Source organism: Tiliqua scincoides, chromosome 5 (assembly GCF_035046505.1).
Source record: "Tiliqua scincoides isolate rTilSci1 chromosome 5, rTilSci1.hap2, whole genome shotgun sequence".
NCBI classification, from domain to species: Eukaryota; Metazoa; Chordata; class Lepidosauria; order Squamata; family Scincidae; genus Tiliqua; species Tiliqua scincoides.
The window spans coordinates 36,059,035-36,085,986 of record NC_089825.1 but is presented as its reverse complement, the minus strand read 5'-3'; the positions used below and the strand labels follow the sequence as shown (position 1 = coordinate 36,085,986).

General features: G+C 43.8%; 1 long non-coding RNA gene across 1 annotated transcript; it reads left to right on the top strand.

The window, feature by feature from the left end:
* Window positions 1-28: 28 nt before the first annotated feature.
* Window positions 29-26,733, top strand: LOC136651161 (uncharacterized). The gene is made up of 2 exons (XR_010794502.1): window positions 29-170; window positions 25,626-26,733. It is a non-coding gene; the product is annotated as an uncharacterized lncRNA (long non-coding RNA).
* Window positions 26,734-26,952: the final 219 nt, after the last annotated feature.

Here is a 26,952-nt window from a genome sequence, read left to right as displayed (position 1 = left end):
AGGTGCGCATGCGTGGACTTGGCGAAGGGGCGGTGCACCTCAATGGGAAGCATTCCAGGTCCCTGGCACTGCATTGCTAATGTCTTCAGTCAGCCGGAGCCCACCAGCCCCACTCTGTGCATGTCTACTCGGAAGTATGTCCCATAATAGTCAATGGGGCTTACTCCCAGGTAAGTGTGGGTAGGATAGCAGCCTGACTTTGAGCCCAAGCCTATGCCTGTCTACTTAGAAGTAAGCCCCATGATAGTCAATGGGGCTTTACTCCCAGGTAGGTGTGGATAGGATGGCAGCCTGACTTTGAGCCCAAGCCTAGGCATGTCTACTCAGAAGTAAGCCCCATTATAAATGGAGCTTTACTCCCAGGTAGGTGTGGATAGGATTGTAGCCTGTTTACCACAAAGTAGGTCCCACTGATTTACAGCACAAGCACATTACTTAGAGGTAAACCCCATTTAATTCAATGGAACTTACTCCCACGTAAGCCTTTATATAAGATTGCAGCCTTAAACTGGACTCTTTCCAGGAAACATGCATAGGATTGTACTCATGCAGCCTCATGATATGTATCTTAACTAAGAAGTACCTCCCAGTGTGTTGCATAGACTGAGCATGCTGAGACTGAAGCCTAATCCTCCCCCCCCCCCCCAATACAGAGCAGGGTTGAACTGTAGTAAAGAATTGCCAGGAGCAATTGAACTTAAAGAGATCTTTTACAACAGGATGGGCAAACATTTTGGCAGGAAGGCCACATTATCTCTCTGACACTGTGTCGGAGGTCAGGAAAAAAGGATTTACATTATAAATTTGAATATATTTACATCAGTGCTTATGGAACTTATACAAGTGAATGAATTTTGCTGAGCTTATTTATAATACACATAAGAACTATAATACAGGCATTTAGAACCACATGAGAACTATGAGCTGTTTGCCACACAACTCTTACACAGTGAAAACATAGAAGACCAAGCCTAATACACATAGAGACATAAGTTGTTCAGAGGCAATGGGGGGGGGGAGTTAAAATAATGCCCAGGAAAACACACGAAGACTATAAAATGCCTTGCTCTAACTTGGCCCACAGCTTGCATCTAGTGGGCCAGCATGGGCTCCAACAGTCTCCCACAGCTCAGACTCATTGGGGGCTCCCTGCAGGCCAGATTGAGGGTCCCCAAGGGCCGCAATTGACCTGTGGGCCAGGGTTTGCCCACCTACAACACAGTACAAGATACATGGATTAAACACAGCCCCCTGCACTTACTAATGTGCAGAGCTTTGTGTGCAATTATCTTGTATGTATGTTGTATGTATACGTCCTGGATTAGTGGCTTCCCAAATAATGTAGCAGGATCAGTACTGGTACAAGGTTGCTGTGGACCCTCCCTACTGGCATTCTTATGGTATTTGACTCTCAGGAAGACCACACACCCCTCCCCACCCTTGGTACACTACTGTCTGGTAAGCCTTTCACTCAGCTCCCTCACCTGCCCCCTGCTATGGCATTTGGTGCTATTACTGCCTCTGCTTCTAAACCAGAATCCTCACCCAGTGTCCTACCCAGCAAACCTCATCCTTATCTCCAAGTAGATGTATGTATGTGATTTGGCTTTCTTGGGACTCTTAACTACCTGATCTGTTTTGCTTGTTGGGGCTTAACTCCCTCACCTTGCATGTTCACAATTATTAGAGGTCTTACCAGCTCCTTCCCCTCTGAGTTTGAGACCAAGCTGGGGTAATGACAGAAGTACATGTTCAATGTAATGTATGCTTTGGACTTTTGGTTGATATTCCATGAACCAATGGTGTTGCTATGGGGGTGCAGGGGGTGTGGACCACACCAGGGGATGTGCATGGGGAGTGGGGGTTTAAAATTTTTAAATCTTGTACTTTCAGGTACTACATATTCACCTGTCATCAATAGATAGTTTTTGAGAAGGGTTTTAACAGCCCAATCCTATCCACACTTTCCTAGGAGTAAGCCCCATTGACTTTAATGGGACTTACTTCTGAGTAGCCATGCATAGGATTGGGCTGTAAGTCCTGTCAGCTGCATTGACTGTACTCACTGCATTGACTGTACTCACAGTGCACTTTCCATCAGAATGCAATGTGCTCATTTGCTTATTTTGGGTATATCCATGCCTGCAGTTTTTTTTGCATAATTTATTGTTGTGATATTCACTATGGAGTTTCTAATTTGAAAACATGTACCACATTAAACAGTTTTTGTACTATCACTCTTCTTAACTCCCTCTTATTCTTTGCTATTGGAATCTCTTCTTTTTCTTTTTTTAATGAATGCCAAATTATGGTAAATGAGCAGCATTGTACCTATAAGCATACTGTACTTAACTCATCATTTTCACCTGTGTGCCTATTTACTAAACTGCTTTTAGCAAAACCCAATTTTGTCACTTCTCCTTCTATTTCAGGACTTACCACATTCTGTCTTGATGACATATTGTGGGGGGGCATAATATGAATATGACATGCAGATGCCATTGTGTACATCCAGAATTAGTGAAGGAAAATGAAAAACAACAGAAGTTTGCTTCTTTTTCTCTTCCAACTAGCAGCTGATTGTCCTCCAATACATAAGCCCTGTGTGAAGCTTTTCTTAGAGCCCCTTTCTATGTTATCTTCACTGTGTGGTAGCATTGCAACACAGGTGCTTCCTTCCTACTTCAGAAAGGAAGCATCAGTCAGAGTTCAGGTTGCATGGGGAGAGTCAATGCTGTAACTCCTCTACACGCTAGCAATTGCTCTACTTTCTGGAAGGAGTTATGTGTAGAGAGCACTGGAGGCATTTGATATTATTTTTGCAATGTTGGAAGAAGCTGTTGTCACAACTTTCACTCTAGAAAGAGGAGGAGCCTGTAGCCAGTGCTGCAGCTACAGTGCTACTGCCCAGTGCTGCAACAAGCTGAGCTTGATACTGAGTGTTTATATATCATTGGAAAGGTAATTTAATGCAGAATGCAATGAAGCAATGCTCCGCCAGATCCAGAGCTTCCGTGTTGGGCTCACTGCCTTACATGGAGGCTCTTGATTCACCTTTTCATTGGTGGTGAATTGAGGAGCCCCATTGCAGGGCTAATCTCTTTTCCTGGCGGAAGGGGACAAAGTCCCCTTCTCTCGAGGAGCCACTGGCAGCTGCCCAAAGTGCACAGGATGCGGTAGCAGCTATTTTTGACTCTGCCACAGCCATGTGCTCCAGGCTGTTAACTATGCCACTGACTGGGAGATGGCAGATCAAGTGGGTGGTGAGCTACTGAGGGAAGAGGCAGATTCCCCCCCCCCCCATTTTCACTTTTTAAAAAACCTGGCATGATGTTACTTTTGCTTGTGACATCACTTCTGGGGCATCATTTTGAGCTCCGCGCCAGGCAACACAATCATTAGCTAAGACCCTGCCTGTAGCCAAACTGACCTTTCATTTTCCTCCGAAATCTATAGTATCTGGCAATATTCTCTGACTGAACTTACACCCTCAGTAGCTGGAATACTAATGACCCAGGATTCCATTATATCAGCACAGCTCAGCCAGAGCTGTGGGAGAGGCATCAAAGCTGTTCAGGTGGCTTATAGGCACACAGCACGTAATGTTTAGCCTCATAAATAAGATATAATATCTTTCTTACAGCCCTATAAAAGGCCAGCCCTATTAGTAGCAGATACCCATCAAGTGGTGCAAAATTAAATATTTGTTTTACATATGTACAATCAAGTCAAGTTGAAATGTTTTGAAAGCATTTTACTATCTCTCAACATGTGTCATATTTCTTCAAATGGTTGCAACATAATTTGGGGGGGGGGATATAGCTAATTATTTGAGTAATGGGATGCCTCCCAATAAAAGCTGTATGACTCATTGACAACCAACAAAGGCACCTCCCTTGGAAATAAACCATGTGTCCTGAACTACAAAAACTAAGCACTGTATACAGCACCTGTGGATCTCTGAAGCAAATATGTTTTTCAAGCTGCTGTATACAGTGATTTTTGACCAGTCTGCCGTGGCATATAGGTGTGCCACTGGAGTTTGGGGAGAGTCATTTATCATTAGGGCCATTGAGGGATGTGAGCCTCCCTGTCAGCAACATGGTGTGCCTTGTCAGTTGTAAAAGAACTAATGGTGTGCCTTGACAATTTTAGTGCCTTTTCAGTGTGCTGTGTGATGGAAAAGGTTGAAAATTGCAGATATAGTGCAATCTGTTGCAATGAATATTTTAAAGTACAGTCAACATTTTCAAAATAGTATCAATATCTAGTGTTTATTTAATAAAAAATTAGAAGTCTCAAATATATTTTACAGTCTTGCTTCTGACTTGAAAATTCCTTAATTTAAGGGGCTGGACGAAGTTGCTTATTGGTATAGGAAAGACTCTCTGTTTGGAGTCCCAAAAATCCAGAGCTCAAACCTCTTCTACTTGTCACATCACGCATTCAGGAGTAGTATTTTGATAAATGAACTAGCTCCAGGATAATTGGAACAATATTCTTCTTATAGGAATTCATTATGTAGCACATTTCTTGAGAGTTTTTTGCCCCCCTTTGTTAATTTATAAAGCCTGTATTGCATAGTTGGCATTTTGATTCGATGCAGAGTTCCATGGCACTTGGAATTATGTATGCTATATTGACTCATACTTATTTTAGTGCTACTGTGGCCTTTTATTCCCTTTCTAATGAGGGCTGTAAGGAATAGATTATTATAAGTAAATCGATCCTGAACATTCTAAAGGGCAGGCTAGTCAAAAGTCAGCCATCGCCTAACCATAACTTTGTAGGTCCCAGGTAGGTTTTGATTATGGTGATGTTCTGGAGCAACTATAACAAAAAGTTGCTCCAGAACTGTAACGAAAAGCTTCCAGACATCTTGAGCATAAGAACATAAGAACAGCCCCACTGGATCAGGCCATAGGCCCATCTAGTCCAGCTTCCTGTATCTCACAGCGGCCCATCAAATGCCCCAGGGAGCACACCAGATAACAAGAGACCTCATCCTGGTGCCCTCCCATGCATCTGGCATTCTGACATAACCCATTTCTAAAATCAGAAGGTTGCACATACACATCATGGCTTGTACCTGGTAATGGATTTTTCCTCCAGAAACTTGTCCAATCCCCTTTTAAAGGCGTCCAGGCTAGACGCCATCACCACATCCTGTGGCAAGGAGTTCCACAGACCGACCACATGCTGAGTAAAGAAATATTTTCTCTTGTCTGTTCTAACTCTCCCAACACTCAATTTTAGTGGATGTCTAAAATTTTAGTGGAGCCTATGCTTTACTGCAGAGGTTCACAGAAGGCAGATCCAAATCTGCTGGCATATCTCTGGGCAATCTGCAATACTGTGCATCAACAAGTGATTTTGATTCCCAACTATTTAGCAGCAACAAAAAGACCCCCCTCCCCACCCCCTCACTTTTGGTACTGAAAAAAAATTTCTGAGCTGTAAATGTGCTCAGAGACCCTGTTCCATTTTAACAGTCTGTTGCCACTATAGTATTTTGCACCTTCCTGCAGCTGTTGGACCTTTAGGATTTTTGTAGAGAACCAATAGATCTTCTAGGCTAAAAGTCTGCCCATCCCTGTTTTACTGCTCCAAGGCATTTAACACCCAAATTTGCATGGACCTTAGGAATTCATCCCTATCAGTAGTGCTAGAGAGCCCCAGACAAGTAATTCATCCTTGTATCTCAGATGCACACATGCCATGAATGCACACACAAAGCATGGGCTCCCTTCCATTTGTGTTTGGGAAGGGAACATTCATATGAAGTGTACTGTACTGCTATTTCTTTTTTAGAATTCTAAAATGAGGAACAAAGCATCATCCCCCATGTGCTCTGTCCCTTCAATTCCTCCTTAATATTTTTATTCTAATGTCACTACTACTTATTTCATCTTCTGTACTATGGCATCTGCCATCTGCATTGATGATATTGTGCTAGCAAAGAATCTAATGGCCCAATCCTAAGCGGTCTTTATGCCAGTGGCGTAGCTAGCGAGGGGTGGGGGCAGTCTACCCCAGGTGCCAGCCTGGGGGGGTGACCCCACAAATGACCCAACATCGCTAACATTGCAGAAGTTATGAATAATCCCATCATGCTATTATACTGTTGGATGTGGAATTTCCAGCAGAATGCAATGGAAAAAACTGGAGTAAAATATCTCCTTTCCATCAAGAGTTATGGCCAAAAAACCAGAAACCAAGAAATGCATGGAGCCCTATGGAAAGTGAAACCGAGCCATATTGCATGTTTACTTGCGAGTAGGCGAACTTGCCTTAGTCCGTTGGAAAGGGCAGGCTGAGAGGAATCCAGTGACACCAGAATGGTTCCTATCCAATTAAAGCAGTCCACAAAAAACACCCAAGAAAGAAGTCCCTCCAAGCAGAAACCAAAAAATGCATTGAACCCCATGGAAAGCGAACCACACAGTTGCATTTACTTGTGAGTAAGCAAACGTGCCTTGGCTGCTGGTCTAAGTCAGGCAAAGGGGAATGCAAGGGTAGCTGCATTGTCCCAGTCTGAAAGTGGAGCTAAACAAATGCTCCAGAAGGCAGCACTCCCCCCTCCAAAGAATAAAAGAGAGGCTTCAGCTGGTAAGGTCAATTTTAATTTGTTTTTACACTTGTAAAGCCAGGTGGGTCCCAATAGTGATATGCTTAAAATATAAGAACTTACACTGAACTGGACATTGGGGAGGGCTGAAAATCTTACTGATATTTTTGTGGGATGGGTGTTATTGCAGGCAGGCTACAGAGAAAATTCACTTGGTGAAACGGCTGGCTTTCCCTTATTATTTTTTCTTTAATATAATTATTTATTTTATTTTGCTTGATGATGTCACTTCCAGCCATTACATCACCTCTGGGGGTCCCAGACAGATTGTCATTCTAAAAAGTGGATCCCAGTGTTAAAAGATTGAGACCACTGCCTTAACTCAAAACAGACCAATGAGACATCCGTTGGGGGGGGGGGTTACACCCTAGTAACCAAAATTCTGGAAATCATGGCTTTTAGGAATAATATCATGTTATATACCATTTGATGCAGAATTTCATCCATTGCTTGTGGCGAAGTATTCACTGCATTTATTTTCTGGTCATTATTATTATTATTCATTTCATGTCATGACTATTACTATCTCTCAGTCTTGCCTACCTCACAGGGTTGTTGTGAGGACAAAATAAAGGGAGGAACCATTTACACCACCCTTAGCTGCTTAGAGGAAGGGTGGAATAAAAATGTGAATGAATGAATAATTAGTATAATTAATTAATTATGTCGTATGGGGTGACAATTTATGGGCCCCGGATGTCAAATGATTTAGCTATGCCACTGCTTTATGCCAACAGCATTCCAGCAGCATAAACCCTTTTACGGCTGTAGAGCAGGTAAGCCCATGTAGGGGTCAGAAGGGAGGTGGGGAGGGGGTAGAACACGGCAAAGTGTTGGCGGAATGAGGAGGCAATGGGTGAGGAAGAGTCTGGATTGGGCCCAGAAAGGGGGCAAGTTTGGCAGCAGTGGTACCCATCAAATTATTTTATAATCCCCTTCCCAGGCCTGATCCAGCTTCTTGAATCAATGCAGACCTGCACCAGCTATAGAGCTGGCACAGGTCTGAGTTGACCCACGGCGGCTGCTGGGACTTACCCTGGGGCAAGGGGACAAATGTTCCCTTACCCAAGGAGACCTCCAGAGGTTAAAACTGCCATCCCCCCAGGATACAGTGTAGGCTGCATTGGCACTGCTGCATTACTGTGCTGGGAGTTAGGATTGGGCTGCTAGTCTCTTGCAAGAGAGCAGTGTAAAGGACTTGATGGATATGACACCATTCACAACCCCTAGCAAGGCATCTTAAGGATCAGAGAGATTGCCCCTTCTCCTTGGTGCCAGGGCACTTGTGCACCTGCATAAAGCTGTACTAATAATAGGGCTTAAAGGATGTTGATTTACCTGTTGCAGAAAATGGCACTGCATGCGTCACAGGAGCTAAGCTGAAAACAGCATTAGACTAATGGCTTCTTTCTATAAAATGTTTCACTGTAACCACCTAATTAGGAACTATATATTTTTAAAATTATAAATACAATATGCAGCTGTTATGCATATTGCATAAATACAATATGCAGCTCCACATCAGACCCTTTTGACATCCGAAGCGGAGTGAAGCAGGGCTGTGTTCTTGCACCAACCTTGTTTGGGATTTTCTTCGCTGTCCTGCTGAAGCAGGCCTTTGGAACTGCAACAGAAGGCATCTATCTCCGGACCAGATCAGACGGAAAGCTCTTCAACCTCTCCAGACTGAGAGCAAAATCCAAAGTCCAGCTGAAATGTCTGCGTGACTTCCTCTTTGCCGACGATGCAGCTGTCACTACCCACTCTGCCAAAGATCTCCAGCAGCTCATGGATCGTTTTAGCAAGGCCTGCCAAGATTTTGGACTGACAATCAGCCTGAAGAAAACACAGGTCATGGTTCAGGATGTGGACTCACCTCCCTGCATTACAATCTCTGAGCATGAACTGGAGGTTGTCCATGACTTTGTGTACCTTGGCTCAACGATCTCCGACACTCATTCTCTCGATGCCGAGCTAAACAGGCGCATCGGTAAAGCAGCTACCACGTTTTCCAGACTCACAAAGGGAGTCTGGTCCAACAAGAAGCTGACGGAACATACCAAGATCCAGGTCTACAGAGCTTGCGTCCTGAGTACACTTCTGTACTGCAGCGAGTCATGGACTCTTCGCCCACAACAGGAGAGGAAACTGAGCGCTTTCCACATGCGCTGCCTCCGACGCATCCTCGGCATCACCTGGCAGGACAAAGTTCCAAACAACACAGTCCTGGAACGTGCTGGAATCCCTAGCATGTATTCACTGCTGAAACAGAGACGCCTGCGTTGGCTTGGTCATGTCGTGAGAATGGATGATGGCCGGATCCCAAAGGATCTCCTCTATGGAGAACTCGTGCAAGGAAAGCGCCCTACAGGTAGACCACAGCTGCGATACAAGGACATCTGCAAGAGGGATCTGAAGGCCTTAGGGATGGACCTCAACAAGTGGGAAACCCTGGCCTCTGCGCGGCCCGCTTGGAGGCAGGCTGTGCAGCATGGCCTTTCCCAGTTTGAAGAGACACTTTGCCAACAGTCTGAGGCTAAGAGGCAAAGAAGGAAGGCCCATAGCCAGGGAGACAGACCAGGGACAGACTGCACTTGCTCCCGGTGTGGAAGGGATTGTCACTCCCGGATTGGCCTTTTCAGCCACACTAGACGCTGTGCCAGAACCACCTTTCAGAGCGCGATACCATAGTCTTTCGAGACTGAAGGTTGCCAATACAATGCAGCTGTTCCTCTATTGTTACAGAGATTCAGCTGGGGCTTCGTAAACAGTATACTGTACTGTATATGCATAATGTTTGTAGTAAAAAGGAGAATTTTTTTGTCTTCTGGGTTTTTTTTAGTCTAAACCTGTTTTCTCCACTAGATGTCATTGTAGCAATGGTAATAGCAATACAGTAGCAATCTAATTCAGACTGATACTAATTAGCCTAGTAAAAAGATACACCATGATTTTATATGTTCATAACCTTAAAAAAATAAAATAAAACTTTCAATACTTAATCCCTAGATAACACTTTGCATCCTCAAAAACTTTGAAAAAGATTAAGTGTGAAATCCTAACTAACATTCCAGCACCAAGATAAGGGCAATGCAATTCTGAGGTAAGGGAACAAACACCTTGAGGAGGCCTCCGTGACTGCCCCCCAACTGCAGGATGCAGCACATGCCACACTGGCACAGCTATGCCAGTGCTGGAAAGTTGGTTAGGATTGCTCCCTAAGTAATTATACAATCTCAGCTCAGGAAGCATAATTGCAGGGATCAGCAGGAGTATCAGTACACACACCTTTAAAGGATAGCTTTTAATAACTTGTGGCCGCTGTATTGCTTCACCATTGCACCTTCATGTTCTTCATAAGACTTGTTCTTTATAAGATAGTCACCTGATTAAAGAAGTCATAGAGCACAATCCTAATCCACTTTCCAGCACCGACATAAGGGTAATGCAGCTCTGAAGTAAGGGAACAAACATTCCCTTACTTTGAGGAGGTCTCCATGAGAGTCACCCAACTGCAGGATGCAGCACTGCTTGTTCCATTGGGACAGCTATGCCAGTGCTGGAAAGTTGGTTAGGATCTGGACCATAGTCAATTAATTGCATGGGGTTTAGGCCCAAATCCTAACCAACTTTCCAGCACTAGCATAATGGTGCCAAAGGGACATGTGCTGCACCCTGCAGTTGGGTGGCACTCACAGAGTCCTCCTCAAACTAAGGGAATGCTTGTTCCCTTACCTTGTAGCTGTATTGACCTTATGTCGGTGCTGAAAAGTGGGTTAGGGTTGTGCCCTGAATTTATGGGGTTTCATTAATGTATTGCATTTTATATATTTCATGGCTGCTCACCACCAATCCATTGTCGGGCAGCCTAATCCTAACTTGCACTGGAACAGGCATGCTGACTGGCTTGTGCTGTGTCCAGCGCAAGATTGGTGCTGACTAGAGTGCAACTTGCGGTAAGGGAATTCTTTACTTATGCCAAGCAAGGGATTTGCATCGAGCAAAATCAAAGATGTAAATCTGAGCAGCCTGTGTAAGGCTCATCAATCTGGGAGTAGGCCTAAAGTAGGCCACAGCTAATCCCACTTCCCTCCTAGGCCCCATCTACCTCCCAGTCTGTCCACCCTGCCCCCAAATGCCCCTCCCTGCCTCCTTTCCGCCCTCCTGCCACCCTCTCCAACCCCCTGCAACAGCCTGCCTTGGCCAGCACAAATTGACCCTTTCAGGGCCTGGATCCAGTGCAGGGAGGCCAGTGCACATCCTTGCACTAGCCTGGCCTGCTTCAGAGTAGTTGCAAATATGGTTTATGGCATGCTTGCGACACTCCTGGGCCAGTGCAAGAGACTTGTGCTGGTCAAATTTCACTTCAGGATTGCGCACTGAGGTGACTGCTTAAGTTGGTCTCATTTGATAGGTCCTGCCTCCCTTCTCTCCCCCCCCCCCCCCGCAAAGATCAACCCAAGGCCCTTGGTGTGAACGCTACAACACTACTGTAATAGTTCATAGAGGGATAGCTGGGTTAGGGCCCAATCCTATCCAACTTTCCAGTGCTGGTGCAGCCACAATGCAAGCCTGGGGAAAGGGAACAAACATTCCCTTACCTGGAGGAGTCCTCCATGACTGAATCCCTGCTGCAGGATGCAGCGCATGTACTGTTAGCATGGCTGCACCAGCACTGGAAAATTGGATAGGATTTGGCCCTTAGTCTGCTGCAGCAAAACCTGATTCTTGCTCTAGTTCACTAAAGCTTATGGTACAGCACATTTGTTTTTCTTCAAGCTACCACAGTAGTTTGTTTCTCTTTACTCTTTGAACCCTTGCATTTTATTTTTCCAACAAAAAGGGAGAATCCAGGACAGTTTCTTCTCCATTCAAGCTAGCACAAAGAAATCAACTTGGACAATCAGACTTTTGGCTGCAGTCATATGCACACTTTCATGGGAGTAAATTGCACTGAACACAATGGGATTTACTTCCAAGTAAATACAGCACTATATGCCACTACCACCACCCCCCCACATGTAAACCTTGTGTTGCTTTCCAAGACAACCTCCTACTTTCTGTCAAGTAAGTTTCTGTGGAAAACACTTTGGAAATCCTCCTACCTCTGCCTCTTCACAAACAACCTCCTACACTCTCTTATCTGATTTTTTGGCATGAGTCTTATTAACCAGATTGAGAATGGATTACCTTGATTATTAAATGTTTTGTACATTTGTGGCATCAAGAAAGTTTTTGGTAATAACTTTAATGCATTCCCAGGCGGTCTTCCATCCAAGTACTAACCAGGCCTGACCCTGGGGGGGAATTGGGAAACACTCCCTGGGTTTTTTAAAGCAGTCCCCTCAGTTGCTACCGCATCTGCCCCTGTGTGTGTGTGTGTGTGTGTGTGTGTGTGTGAGAGAGAGAGAGAGAGAGAGAGAGAGAGAGAGAGCGCGCGCGCGCTCCACTTTGCTGCACATGCTCTGGCTACAGAGGTTTTCTGCCCCCCTTCCCTTCTTCACCCTCTCTGCTGCCTCAGGGGCTCCAGGAGTCTTACTGTTCCTTCATAAGGGGAACCTCTTCCATGGCTCCAGGGCTATTTCCCTGCCTGGTCCAGCCTTTTTGCAGTGTTTTGGGCTGCCTTGAAAGGAGCAGACCATCGAAGGGCAAAGGAGGCAAAGTTGTATTTGACTTTCAGTTCCCCCACCCTATTTGCCTTGAGACAAATCCACTGATAAAAAAGTGGGTAAATAGGTTGCACCTGTAGTTCTTCTCCCCACTCTTCTTCTATCCATTACCAGTCAGCCTTAAAACACTTGCAAATGCTTTGGAGACAGCTAATGAGTCTCCTTTTCCTTGCCTGGACTTCTTGGCTGATATTTTAATCAGCCTTGTTGTCCAGTGGAATGATAGCAAATAGAAATCCTACCCTTGCTGGTAATTTGAAACAACTTTAGTGAGAAATGGGAATAGAAACTTCATAACAGCATAAGCCTCCCTCACTGACTTTTCACAAACTTGCCTTTGCAGTCTCTGTCTCTGACTTGTAGGCTATTGGCTGGTTCATGCCACAAGAGGTGGTTGGACACCCTTTATCTAATTCTGAGGCAGACCTGGGAATCTTAATTTTGCTGGATATCTGCACAGAAACATATGACTTAGATAGAGTTAGTTTAAAGTCTAGGTAAGAACATAAGAACAGCCCCACTGGATCAGGCCATAGGCCCATCTAGTCCAGTTTCCTGTATCTCACAGCGACCCACCAAATGCCCCAGGGAGCACACCAGATAACAAGAGACCTCATTCTGTTGCCCTCCCTTGCATCTGGCATTCTGACATAACCAATTTCTAAAATCAGGAGGTTGTACATACACATCATGGCTTGTAACCCGTAATGGATTTTTCCTCCAGAAACTTGTCCAATCCCCTTTTAAAGGCATCCAGGCCAGGCGCCATCACCACATCCTGTGGCAAGGAGTTCCACAGACCAACCACATGCTGAGTAAAGAAATATTTTCTTTTGTCCTAACTCTTCCAACACTCAATTTTAGCGGATGTCCCCTGGTTCTGGTGTTATGTGAGAGTGTAAAGAGCATCTCACTATCCACTCTGTCCTTCCCGTGCATAATTTTGTATCTCTCAATCATGTCCCCCCTCAGGCGCCTCTTTTCTAGGCTGAAGAGGCCCAAATGCCCTAGCCTTTCCTCATAAGGAAGGTGCCCCAGCCCAGTAATGATCTTAGTCGCTCTCTTTTGCACCTTTTCCATTTCCACTATGTCTTTTTTGTGGTGTGGCAACCAGAACTGGACACAGTACTCCAGGTGTGGCCTTACCATCGATTTGTACAACAGCATTATACTATTAGCCGTTTTGTTCTCAATACCTTTTCTAATGATCCCAAGCATAGAATTGGCCTTCTTTACTGCTGCCGCAGATTGGGTCAACACTTTCATTGACCTGTCCACCACCACCCCATGATCTCTCTCCTGATCTGTCACAGACAGCTCAGAACCCATTAGCCCAGGGGTGCTCACACTTTTTTGGCTCGAGAGCTACTTTGAAACCCAGCAGGGCCCGGAGATCTACCAGAGTTTTTTTTAACAATGTTCGCGCCATCATAACATATAACATTTATGTGTACAATGTATGTTGGTGTACCTTGAGCCCCACTGAGTATAACAGGACTTACTCCTGAGTAGACATGCCTAGGATTAGGCTGTGAGGCTGCAATCCTAGCCACACTTACCTGGGAGTAAGCCCCATTGAGTACAATGGGCCTTACTCCCGGCGTTTCCTCCCAGAGGCACCTGACGGGGGGGGGTCAGCACTCCACGATCTACTCATTTTGCCTCGCGATCTACCGGTAGATCGCGATCCACCTATTGAGCACCCCTGCATTAGCCTATATGCAAAGTTTTGATTTTTTGCCCCAATGTGCATGACCTTACTGACATTGAAGCGTATCTGCCATTTTGCTGCCCATTCTGCCAGTCTGGAGAGATCCTTCTGGAGCTCTTCACAATCACTTCTGGTCTTCACCACTCGGAAAAGTTTGGTGTCGTCTGCAAAGTTTGCCACCTCACTGCTCAACCCTGTCTCCAGGTCATTTATGAAGAGGTTGAAGAGCACCGGTCCCAGGACAGATCCTTGGGGCACACCGCTTTTCACTTCTCTCCATTGTGAAAATTGCCCATTGATACCCACTCTCTGTTTCCTGGCCTTCAACCAGTTCTCAATCCATGAGAATACCTGTCCTCTAATTCCCTGACTGTGGAGTTTTTCAGTAGCCTTTGGTGAGGGACCATGTCAAACGCCTTCTGATATATATATAATGTCCACGGGTTCTCCCACGTCCACATGCCTGTTGATCTTTTCAAAGAATTCTATAAGGTTCGTGAGGCAAGACTTACCCTTACAGAAGCCATACTGATTCTCCCTCAGGAAGGCCTCTTCGTCTATGTGTTTTGAGATTCTATCTTTGATGAGGCATTCCACCATCTTACCCGGTTTAGATGTTAGGCTGACCTTCCTATAGTTTCCCGGGTCCCCCCTCTTTCCCTTTTTAAAGATAGGCGTGACAATTGCTATCCTCCAGTCTTCTGCCACCGTGGCCGTTTTGAGGGACAAGTTGAATATTTTAGTCAAGAGATCAGCAACTTCATTCTTCAATTCCTTAATAACTCTTGGGTGGATGCCATCAGGGCCCGGTGACTTAATTGATCTTTAATTTATCAATGAGGTCTGAAACATCTTCTCTTTTAACCTCTATCTGATTTAATTCCTCGGTCAGGAGGGGCCGTTCGGGCAGCGGTATCTGCCCGAGGTCTTCTGCCGTGAAGACAGATGCAAAGAACTCATTTAATTTCTCTGCCGTCTCTAAGTCTCCTTTTATCACCCCTTTTCCTCCCTCACCATCCAGAGGGCCAACCGCTTCTCTGGCAGGTTTCCTGCTTCTAACATATTTGAAGAAGCTTTTATTATTCCCCTTAATGTTACTGGCCATGCTTTCCTCATAGTCTCGCTTGGCCTCCCGTATCACCTTCTTACATTTCTTTTGCCACAGTTTATGTTCCTTTTTATTCTCCTCATTAGGGCAAGACTTCCATTTACAGAAGGAAGCTTCCTTGCCCTTCACAGCCTCTCTAACTTGGCTCGTTAGCCATGCAGGCACCCTCCTGGATTTAGTGGAACCCTTCTTTCTTTGTGGTATACACCTCTGCTGGGCCTCTATTACTGTTGTTTTTAAGCAGCCTCCATTCACTCTGGAGAGATTGGACTCTTTTAACCTTCCCTTTCAACCTCCTTCTAACCAGCCTCCTCATCTGAGGGAAGTCCGCCAGTCGGAATTCAAGGGTTTTTGTGAGAGATTTGCCCGGTATTGTTCCCCCAACATGCACGTTGAAACGGATCACAGCATGATCACTGTTCCCTAATGGCTCCATAACATTGACATCTCTAACCAGGTCCTGAGTACTGCACAATATTAAATCCAGAGTCACCTGTCCTCTGGTGGGCTCCATGACTAGCTGCTCTAAGCCACAGTCATTTAGCATGTCACGGAATCCGGTCTCCTTTTCGTGACCGGAACACAAATTGACCAAGTCTATTTGAGGATAATTGAAGTCCCCCATGATTACAACCCTGTCCCTCCTTGTCACCTCTCTGATCTGTTTCCTCATTTCAAGGTCCCCTTCTGGTTTCTGGTCTGGAGGACGATAGTACCCCCCAGTATTACATCGCTGCACAGGCCTGGTAATTTAACCCGGTGGAGATTCTGTGGTGGAGTTGGACCCACCTTCAATCTCTACTTTGCTGGATTCTATCCCTTCCTTAACATAAATGGCCACGCCACCTCCAACACGCCCCTCCCTGTCCCTCCTATAGAGTTTATAGCCCGGGATTGCGGTATCCCACTGATTCTCTGCATTCCACCAGGTTTCCGTTATGCCCACTATGTCAATGTTTTCCCTTGTCACCAGACATTCCAGTTCTCCCATCTTTGCTTGGAGACTTCGGGCACTTGCATAAAAGCATTTGTACATCCAATGCCCCAGGATGGGCTGCTTATTAGCTCCTTTGTCCCCGCATCCTCTCACTGTGCCAAACCGTCTATCACATCCCATCATGCTACCATTCCCAATTTCTTCTCCTACTCTGCCTTTGTCTTGTTGATCTCTAACCTCCCCATCCTCGTCCCATAGGGATAAGGAGTCCCGAACCGGATGCCCCTCGGCTCCTGTCGGCCTTTCCCCAGGGATCAGTTTAAAAGCTGCTCTGCCATCTTTTTAACGTTAAGCGCCAGCAGTCTGGTTCCATTCTGGTTCAAGTGAAGCCCTTGAACCTCTTGTACAGACCCGGCTTATCCCAAAACATTCCCCAGTGCCTAATGATAATAAACCCCTCCTCCCTACACCACCGTCTCATCCATGAATTAAGACCCCTGATCTCCGCCTGCCTAGCTGGCCCTGTGCGTGGAACAGGTAACACTTCAGAGAACGCTACCTTTGAGGTCCTGGCTTTCAGCTTCCTACCTAATAGCCTAAATTTGGCCTCCAGGACCTCCCGACTGCACTTGCCCACATCGTTGGTGCCGACATGCACCACAACCGCTACCTCTCCCCCAGCACTGTCTACCAGCCTGTCTAGATGAGAAGTGATGTCCGCAACCTTTGCACCAGGCAGGCAAGTTGCCATGCGGTTCTCACATCCGCCGTAAACCCCCCTCTCTATGTTTCTAATAATCAAATCCCCCACTACAAGAAGCCCCCAACCCCGCTCCCGCCAAGAAGTATCCTGAGTGCTTTCAGATACGGGCCCGTCCCCTGGAGAAGGGGTCCCCCCTAGGGGATTGTTTCCCTCCTCTCCAGGATGACGTCCTCCAGCCCCGAGACTTCCCACCCGGGCAGCTGAGGAGCTGCACGCCTGAAGTTGGGACGAAGCCTGATCATCCCCGGAAGTTTCCCCACGGTCCTTCTCTGCCTGCCTCTGCTTCTCCAGGTCAGCCACCAAGGCTTCAAGGGAGCGGACGCATTCCCTGAGACCCTGGAGCTCCTTGCACCGAGGACACACCCATGACTTATGCCCCAGAGGCATATAGTCATACATGTGGCACTGTATGATGCAGAACACTGGATAGCCCCTACCCTGCTGCTGGCTGTCTGATTGCATAGCTTTTATTTTTTTTTTTTAATTTAGGGGTATCTAAAAACCCTACACTGGTTAGCAGCCCTCTTCTCAAGGGAAGAGAAGGGCGGTGTCTGGGGCCCTGGCTTCCTCACCCTTCTGTTAAACTCGCCCAGATGCTAAACTCACGGTGCCTTACCTGGCACTTAGTTCCCAGAGGCACTTGGGGTCCCAGAGGCCACGCGCTCCTGCAGGGACTAGGTAGCTGAATCCATGTTGATAAGTCTGAAATGTCAACTAAGGACCTCTTTAGAATATTTATGTGAGTATTGCTCCCTGCTTCATAATCCCATTTTAACCAAGCAGTGAGGAAGATATCTGCCTAAATAACACGTAGGTGACACCCTGCTATATGTACATCTCCTCCAGCAGAGGAAGCTGTGGAATTTTGAACAGATACTTGGAGTCTGTGAAGGATTAGTGGGAAGTGAACAACTGAAATTAAATTCAGACAGGACAGAGGTTCTTGAGATCTGGAGATCTACAAATTTAGCAACAGTATTTCAGCCTGGACATGATGGGCTTGAGCTTCTTTTGAAGGACAGGTTCACAGTTTCGGGGTACATCTGGATCCAACTGCTTCTGAATGTCCAGATTATGGCTATGGCCTGGTGTGTCTTGGCCCAGCTTCACATTGTGCACCCGCTGTGCCTGTTTCTGTCTCAGGCAGACCTGGCCATGGTGAGCAATGCTTTTAGTCACCTCACAATTGGATTACTGCAACATACTATACATGGGGCTGCTCTTGAAGACCCTTTGGAAGTTTTATCTTTCCAAAATGCAACTGCCCAGGTCTTGACTAGGTGGAGGCTTGTCTTCTCTCTATGATTTCAACTGCATTGATTACCAATCTGGTTCCAGGTGCAATTTAAATGGCTGCTTCTTACTTTTAAAGTCCTTTAGAACTTAGGACCAGTATACCTAAAGAATCACTTCTTACAGATGAATCAACATGTGCATTACCATCTGAAAGTTTCCTTTGTGGCCATCTGAGACTAGACTGGTGATGGCATATGGGAGGGCAATCTCAGTGGTGGTTCCCACCCGCTAGAGGTCTCTGTCAGTTAATGTGTGCCTGGCCTTCTTCCTGTCAGTTTTTCATCATATTTTAAAGATCTGCCTTTTCAAGCAGGCATTTCCTGTGCTCTCTTCATTTGACTTGCTGCCTCCTCTGTTTCTGTTTGTTTTGGATGTACTTTTTTTTTTTGCTGCTGTTTTCTATTGCATAACTTGTATGCTGCTGTTTTCATTTTCTTCTTGTAACCCACTCTGAGTCCCTTAGTGGGAGACAACATTGGCGGTAATAAATTTTGAATAAATAAATTACCCCATGTTTTATGCTTTTAATTTCAAATGATTTGATTTCCTAATCATATGCCTATTTTTTAAGACTCTGCATGAATATGCCTGTGATTTAAATGATTTGGACCTATTTATGCTTAAAATGGTACATTGTATTTGATGTTCCTGGTAAACGAATATTTTGGTTTTATGTGAGAAATTGAAACCAAAAGCCCAGAAGACCAAAAAGAACAGTAAATGATATTGTATTAATTACGGAGCAACCATTTGGGGCAATTATTGTGTGTGTGTGTGTGTGTGTGTGTGTGTGTGTGTGTATTACTATATATATTACTATATATTATATATATATAGTAATCCATTAGTGGGGCACAGAAGCATTGAGAGTATATTGTAAATAACCAGCAGTGGGAATACTATACTCAGAAAGAATTAGAAATCCCAGGTGCAATTCTGCTAAAGTAAAGCATTACTAACTCTTTCTGATTTCAATGAGATGGTTAAATATGTGCTTTGTTCACACTGAAGTTAATGGGATATGGAAACAGTTACATTTGGTTGGATTGTGACTACCTAGAGATAGCGATGGTTCCCAACCTTTCCTTGAAGGTTGGGGAACCATTAAGTACTTGCAAGCAGTGATGGGGAATGGCAGCTCGGCGGTATTGGCACTTCCTGGATCATTCCACCATGAAAAAGGGTTTTGTCAGATACTTGGGGTAGCACCAGCTCCCTGGAGGGTACAGGGGCCCCATAGTCCCTTCCATGGGCCTCCCCGTGCCTCAGAATAGTTCCTTAATGCAGTGTTTCTCAAACTGTGGGTTGGAACCCACTAGGTGGGTTGCGAGCCCATTTCAGGTGGATCCCCATTCATTTCAATATTTTATTTTTAGTAATGTGACAAACCAGAAGTGGGTCACAATTGCATTAGGGAGCCATTCTGAAGTGTGGGGAGGCTCGCAGAGGGAGCCTGCACCCTCTGGAGAGCCAGCACTACTTCCCTGTATGTGACAAAACCCATTTTGTTCTGCAGTGGTGGTGCAATCTAGGAAGTACCTCGCACCATCCCATTGTCCACCCCCATCACCTGTCCCCTTAAGGGGGAAGGCAGTGTTTCTGGAGGATCATGAGCTTAAGCTTGGGAAACACTGACTAAAAGTAACCAGCATTCAGCTGACCTAGTTGCAGGCTAACATTGTGAGGCACTCAGCAAGAGGCAACTTGTTCCATGATTTGGCTTATAAGTCACTGTCTATATACAAATAAAAATTAACAATCATTATTGAAATAAAGTAATTTTTTTGCATGCTTTCTGACTTTTTGATCTCCTTTCCCCATTTTTAAGGACCAAAACAGACATGCTGCAGGAGATCTGTGATCCAGTCCCACGACTTCCTTTTCTATTGCTGTGAACCTAAATAGCAGCTTGAGGGGCAATTTAGATCATGGAAATGGTGTAGAAGGAAAGGATTCAACCCCCTGTGACTGCTTTAAAGTAAATAAAACCCCACACATGAGGTTATCTGATCACAGATCTCCCACGTTCTGTTTCTGCTCAAGCTGCACACTCTGAGCTGGATTCTTCTGTCATTTGCAAGGCTGTTGATTAGCAGTGGTCTGTTGCTTAACTAAAGAAAAGAGTGACAGGAGGATTAAACCCACTCGGTCTGTTCCAAAATTATCTTTTTCCTAATTTAGTTTCATTAAATATAACTTGGTTCTCTTTGACCTTGGCTGTTTCTAAAATTATTCTCTGCAAAAGACTTTATTTATTTTGCCACAGAGAGACATGGAAGTTTTTTGTATCCTGTGCTGAAAAGCCTCATGAATGGAAGCTTAAATAAGCAAAACCACATCATATAATTGTGATACTAACCTATACACCAACACTGATTTGTGTAAAAACCTTTATGGCCAAATGGACTATGAAATGCACTTTATTGCCTCAGTTACACATAAATTTATGAATGCTTGTACTTCTAGTTATTAAAATTCCATAGTTGAAAATGAGTGATGATGAACAACTGTGAACATACAATTTTGAAAAAAGCAAACTACAAGTGGGGCCTTGGTATCTGCAGGGGATCCATTCTTGGACACCCCCCCCCCCCCACACACACACAGATAACAAAAACCATAGATAAGCAATTCTGTGGTTTCAGCCCCAAGGGAAACCGAAAGTAATATTTACAGCCTGAAATGGCCATTCTGAAGCCTGCATAGGCCGTGGGCAGATGCGTGCAGCTTCTGCAGGCTTCAGAAAGCCCTCTAGACTGCAGAAAGCCTTCAGCTTGGGCCAAGTCTAGCTTAATGCAGGTCTGGGGGATGTGCGTTGAGCCAGATCTGCAGAAAGAAAATCTGCAGATATCAAGGCTCACACCTGTATAGATTTCTCTGATAAGCTATTTAGGTAATCAGTGCAAATGAGAGTGTATATGAGCCTTTGCAAATATACATATTGCATGGAGACTCCTTCTTTTAGTACAGAGGATTCATATGAACACCAATTTAAGAGTCAGACTTGGGACATCAGGCATGCTTTCTGAGAAAATCTCTACTGATAAGGGAGTTTGACAAGGTTGCCTATTGGCTCCTTTTCTTTTTAATTTTTATATAAACGATATTGTTCATGCTCTCCAAGGTCCAGAGTTTTTTCCTCCGGTGATAGGGGATACTAAACTTCCAATTCTTTTGTATGCCAACGACATAGCACTTTTTTCTATCACATCTATTTGGCTGCGTAGGTTATTGTCTAGATTGAGCTCCTTTTGTGTACAGGAAAAACTGTCTATAAACCACAACAAGACCAAAGTGGTTCTTTTTGGAAAACAAAAAAAGAAGCACAAATGGAGGCTTGATGGTAATTTCATAGAACAACTTAGAGCCTTTAAATATTTAGGTGTTACCTTTAACGCCCAACTTGCCTGGTCTCCCCATTTAAATACGGCCAAGTTTAAAGTAGCTCATACAACTCAATCCTTATTACACTTTATGAGAACTAAAGGAGGTAATCTTGTGACTCCTAAGGTAGAGGTTTTTGCTAAGAAAATTATCCCCCAAATGGTTTTTGGAGCAGAAATCTGGGGGTATTCAAAAACCTCTACATTAGAATCAGCCCAAAATGCTTTTATATGCTCATTATTAAATGTCCCTCGGCAAACTTTATCCCCTATTCTCAGAGCGGAAGTGGGTTTAATTTCGATAGAAGCCCACTGCCATACTGCGCTGGCTCTGTACTGGTATAAATTAGCAGCAATGGATGATTCCCGTCTCCCCAAGATGTGTTTCAGAGAACAGCTTTTTAAGTCTGCTCGGTTGTCCTGGGCTAATTTAGTAAAACAGATCTTGGAGAAATATGAAATAGTCACGGACACTTTGCCTTCTTATTTATCTAAAAACGTTAAGGCTATGGTAAAAGATAGAATTCATCTTTACCATATGAGACGTGACTTGTGTGATATTTCCAGCTCACCTTACTCATCTTTGCTCCCATTGTATAAGTTATCATTTGTTTTAGAAAATTATTTAACTTATCTAACAGTGCCAGCATTGCACAAAGCTTTTACTGCCCTGCACTTTCAGTGTATGCAGACTTCGGTCCTTGAAGGCAGATATAAAAATACTCCCTATCATCTTAGGACTTGCATTTGCAACTCTGGTGAAATAGAGGATATTTCTCACTATTTATTAAAGTGCCCCTTATATGAGCTTCCTAGATCAAAATATTTATTTAATATTATTGCTCGGTTCCATGGGAGATCTACCTAAGCTTTGATTTGCGGGCTTCTTGCTGACTCTGACCCTGACGTCACCTATAAAGTGGCTATCTTTGCCCTTGTGGCAAAGAAAATATGAGCCAATTTTTTGTTGTCTTAAATTTAAAATTTTTTTGTCCTCTTTACTAGTTGGTAAGATCCTGGAAATGATTGAAGCTTTTCTCACTTTTGAATTACAGTGGTGCCTCGCAAGACGAATGCCTCGCACACCGAAAAACTCGCAAGACGAAAGCGTTTTTGCGATTTTTTTCTGGTGATTCACAAGACGAATTTTTCTATGCCGTGCTTTGCAAGACGAATTTTTTCTATGGCCGTGCTTCGCAAGACGAATTTTTAAAATTAAAAAGTTGAAGTTTTGTGCTTGAAATTTTTGAAATCCTCTGTACAGTATGTATGCCTTTAAAGAGCACTTAATAAACACTTTGTAAACCAAATTTGACTTTGTTCTGACTTTTTTTGCCCATAGGAACGCATTAATTAAATTTCAATGCATTCCTATGGGAAACCGCGCTTTGCAAGACTAAATTTTCGCAATACGAAACGACTTGCGGAACGAATTAATTTCGTTTTGCGAGGCACCACTGTATTTTAATATTTTATGATTCTGACCTATGCTGAGTACCAATATTTTTTGTCCTATTTTATGTGTTTGGAAGGCTGAAATGCTACTGCCTGTTTTATATGTGCATATTGTAGTATGTGCTTTTATACATTGTAATGACCAATGGTTACATAATAAATTCCTAAATTTCAAATTTCACACATTGCATGTAATCTGTGCAAACAAATAAATTATTTCACTTAACATTTATGTGTTTATGGACTCTGTGTGTGTGTCTGTGTGAGACAGTTAGGGTTGGTGCTGGGGAAATGAGTCCCAACTCAAAAGTGATGTCTTAAGATGAAGACACCCAGATGTGATTTGTTGGCAAGCTGCAATTTTTCTGCCTGTGTATTATACATTAACCCAGTGTTATTCAAACTGTGAGTCGTGGCTCTTTAGGGAGGCGCCAGGAACTCAAAGGGGAGGCGCAGGATGTCCTCTTGAAGCAATACAGTCACACCCCTGGGCAGAATAGGAGCCCCTCTTCTGCCCATCGTCTGCGCTTTTTTTTTTTTAAAGCAGAAGAAACACCCCATCCTCTTTTCCCTCCACTCCGAGGCGGCTACCTTCTGTGTTCCCTTCATGTTGTTTCCAAAGCTCTTGGACTCCAACCCCCATCTGGCAAGTACCGAGCATGCTCAGCTTGCAGTCCTTAACCCTCCCTGATTCTTGTCTGGTTGGTTCCTAGTTCCCAGCCTGGGATCGCTTCTCATCAAAGTGAAATCTCTCTTTTCAACCCCCTCCCACTTCCCCCTTTCGATCTCCAAACCTTCCCACTTTCCTCCCCCTCCTCAAATAAAACACTTCCTATTTTACCAGTCATCAGGACTCTTAAAGTTGCTTCCATGCAGTTGGCAAAGGGGGGAGACGGGAGACAAGCACACACTTTACTTGGCCAGGAGCAGAAAAAGGGTAGTGTTTTTAAAGTGATTTATTAATCTTGTTGTTTGACTGAAGAGGAGAGTCTGTATTTTTAAAGTGATGAATCTTGCTATTTGAAGGGAATACTTATCAGCCATTGATGAAGTGATTGCCAGCCCAATACTATCCACACTTACCTGGGAGTAAGCCCCATTGACTCTCATGTGACTTACTTCTGAGTAGACATGCATAGGCTTGAGCTGTGCATCTCCTAGTATAGGAGACAAATCAGCTTCCTAACCAAACCCCTATCAGCTTTGATATATTTTCATGGTTTATTTTTGTTTTCCCCACCAGCTGCTGGAAAAATTTAATTTAATTTAATTAATAAAGGGTTCAATCCTATCCAAGGAGAATGGGAGAAATGACTAGTTGGATTGGGGTCCACAGGGGTGGGTGTGTGTAATGTTGGTCAGGTTGTTCACAAAGTTCATTTGATAAAACAATTCTATTGGTATACTTACAAAGTTTTAAAAAATTAGTCCTCCTGGACCAGACAAAATTTACCTACTCCAGCATCCTGTCTCCAACAGTGATCAGCAGCTGATCATTTATAAAGCATGTATATTGCTGTGTATTAATATATTTTTAAGATCTGTATTTAATTAATATGATTAATATAATCATTATTAATATAGTTAATATATATTTAATATTTATTATAATAAATATAATATTATAAAAGTATATTTAATATAGTTAATATTTGTGGCCACTTCCTGTTTAATGATGTCACTTCCAGCCCTCAGGAACATGATGGGTAGTCATGGCCAACAGCCACAGGGTCAAGGGAGCCACTGGCCGGAAAAGTTTGAGTACCACTGCATTAACCTGAACAAATAATGACTGATCTAACCCTTTAGTAATTCTCAAAAGTGCAACATCGGTATATACAGAAGATTAACACAATTGTTGTGATGGCACCTGGCCTAGATGTTTTAAAAGGGAATTGGACAACTTTTTGGAGGAAATGTTAATCACAGATTAAAAGCCACAATTACTATATGCAACCTGTGCGTTTCAGAGGTAGCTACCATCACTGAATGCCAGATGCAAGGGAGGGGCAACAGGATACAGGTATTTTGTTGTTTTGAGTACTCCCTGAGGAATTGGGTGGGCCACTGTGAGATATAGGAAGCTGGACTAGATGGGCCCCTGGTCTGATCCAGCAGAGTTCTTATGTTTTTATGTTCTGTTAAATCTTCAAAGCAATTTTTGTGTAAGATAAATTATATAAAACACTTCTAATTTATATAAAATTGTATCCATATTGTAATGTACATTTTTTGAAAGATAATACTATTTTTTTAGAAATTAATATTTAGTTCAATTTTTTTTAAAGCTTCTCCATCTTCCTTGTATAAAAATGCAAAATCACTATAATTATGTGTTAAAGAAATGCATGAAATCTATGACAAGAATGCCAGATGGTTTCTCTTAATGATTGATGGAGTAAACGTCTCCCCACTAAAACATTTTTTTTCATTTCCAGAGATCTTAAGAATTTTTTTTATATACAACTGGGAACAAACTCTTTACTAGTCAGAACTAAAGATTCAGAAAGATGAAGGAAAAGATAAATAATTTCAAGTGTGATGAAAATTCCTGATTTCCCTGTTTTCTGCCTATTTTCACCTGTTTTGGATCTTTCTGATCACAGGGACTTCTGTGATGCCTTAGTATCCCAAAAGAGTGGCAATGATTGTTATTCTTTTGCTCTTGTTTATAGTTTCAGCATTTTCTTCTTCCACAACTGACTGGAAAACAAAGGGCTTGGATTTGACCCAGCTCACTGGGCTGCCATACCCACCTGATTTCAAGGAGCAGGAACATCAAGAGCTCAGGTTGACCACCTCATCATGTCCCAGTCCACAGTTGAAGGAGGGATGTCCACAGGTTATATAAAGTAACACACCCATTCTGTCTTTGTGCATTTGCCCAGGCCTGACAACAGAAGTATCTGATGCTTCATTGGGGACTTGCCTGCTTACCTTGCCGCCGGTGTGGGTGCCAGGACCAGAACTTTGGAATTGCCAAAGTAGGAAAGGAATTGTGCTCAGTAAGACACATCAGACTTTGATGGCTTTTACCTGTGTAGGAAAATGCACAGAACATTAAGCTTTTAGAGACATGGCAACAAGTGCAGGCACACCTGCGTTGGCATCTGGGCACATCTAGAAGCCTCTGCCTTGTTCTAGTTAAGTAGAAGCCGCAGACTTCTGACTCATTGCTTAGTATGTAAACAAGATAAGAGAATGGAAAACTGCAGCCTGATGTGTATTGTTTGAGAGGGAATAAAAGCCAGAGAAGGCTGAATCCCAGCGGCCTTCCTTCTGCATCTCGCTTCTATACATGTCTGTTGTTTTATTCTTTGCTAGGAAGCTAGCTGGGAGAACGGACTTCTCTCTCAATCTCATACTGTCCTACTTCCGGCTCAGCTCTCCCTGCATCAACCCTCTGAATGTCTGCTGTGTCTCATTCATTGCTCTGACTCCTTGCTGCTCTACTTCTAACTTTCAAACACTCAGAGTGCTTCTGCTTTTAGCACTCTCCCATCAGGCACCAAGGTTCTAAGCCCTAGGTGCTTCCCAAGTAGCGTTGTGTTGCTACAACCTGCATTTTAACATCTTTGGCAGCCTTTGCCATCTCCCCTCTCTTTTTATGGTCTCTTTTTTGAAAGATCACCCTTGTCTTGTTTTACAGTTACAATTTGTTTCATCCTTCCACTGTTCTACTTTTTGAATAAACTCCTTGACTTTTTATGGTTTCACCATAACATCTTAACAAGATGATCCTGAGGGTGCATGGCAATTAAAAATAAATCTGAATCTGTTCTATTTCCATTTGATTTCTAAGAAACTATTTGTTCTGAAAGTGATAACAGACACACACACACACACACACACACACCTGTGTACTGTATATATGTTTGGGTTGGGCTAGGAAGTGAAGCTTTCTTGGAGTGACATATTCTGTTTGGTTGGTACTTGGACCTCATAGGAGCACATCATGCTTGGATGTGGGAGAAGGGAAGATGCTCAGATAAGAAAGAACTC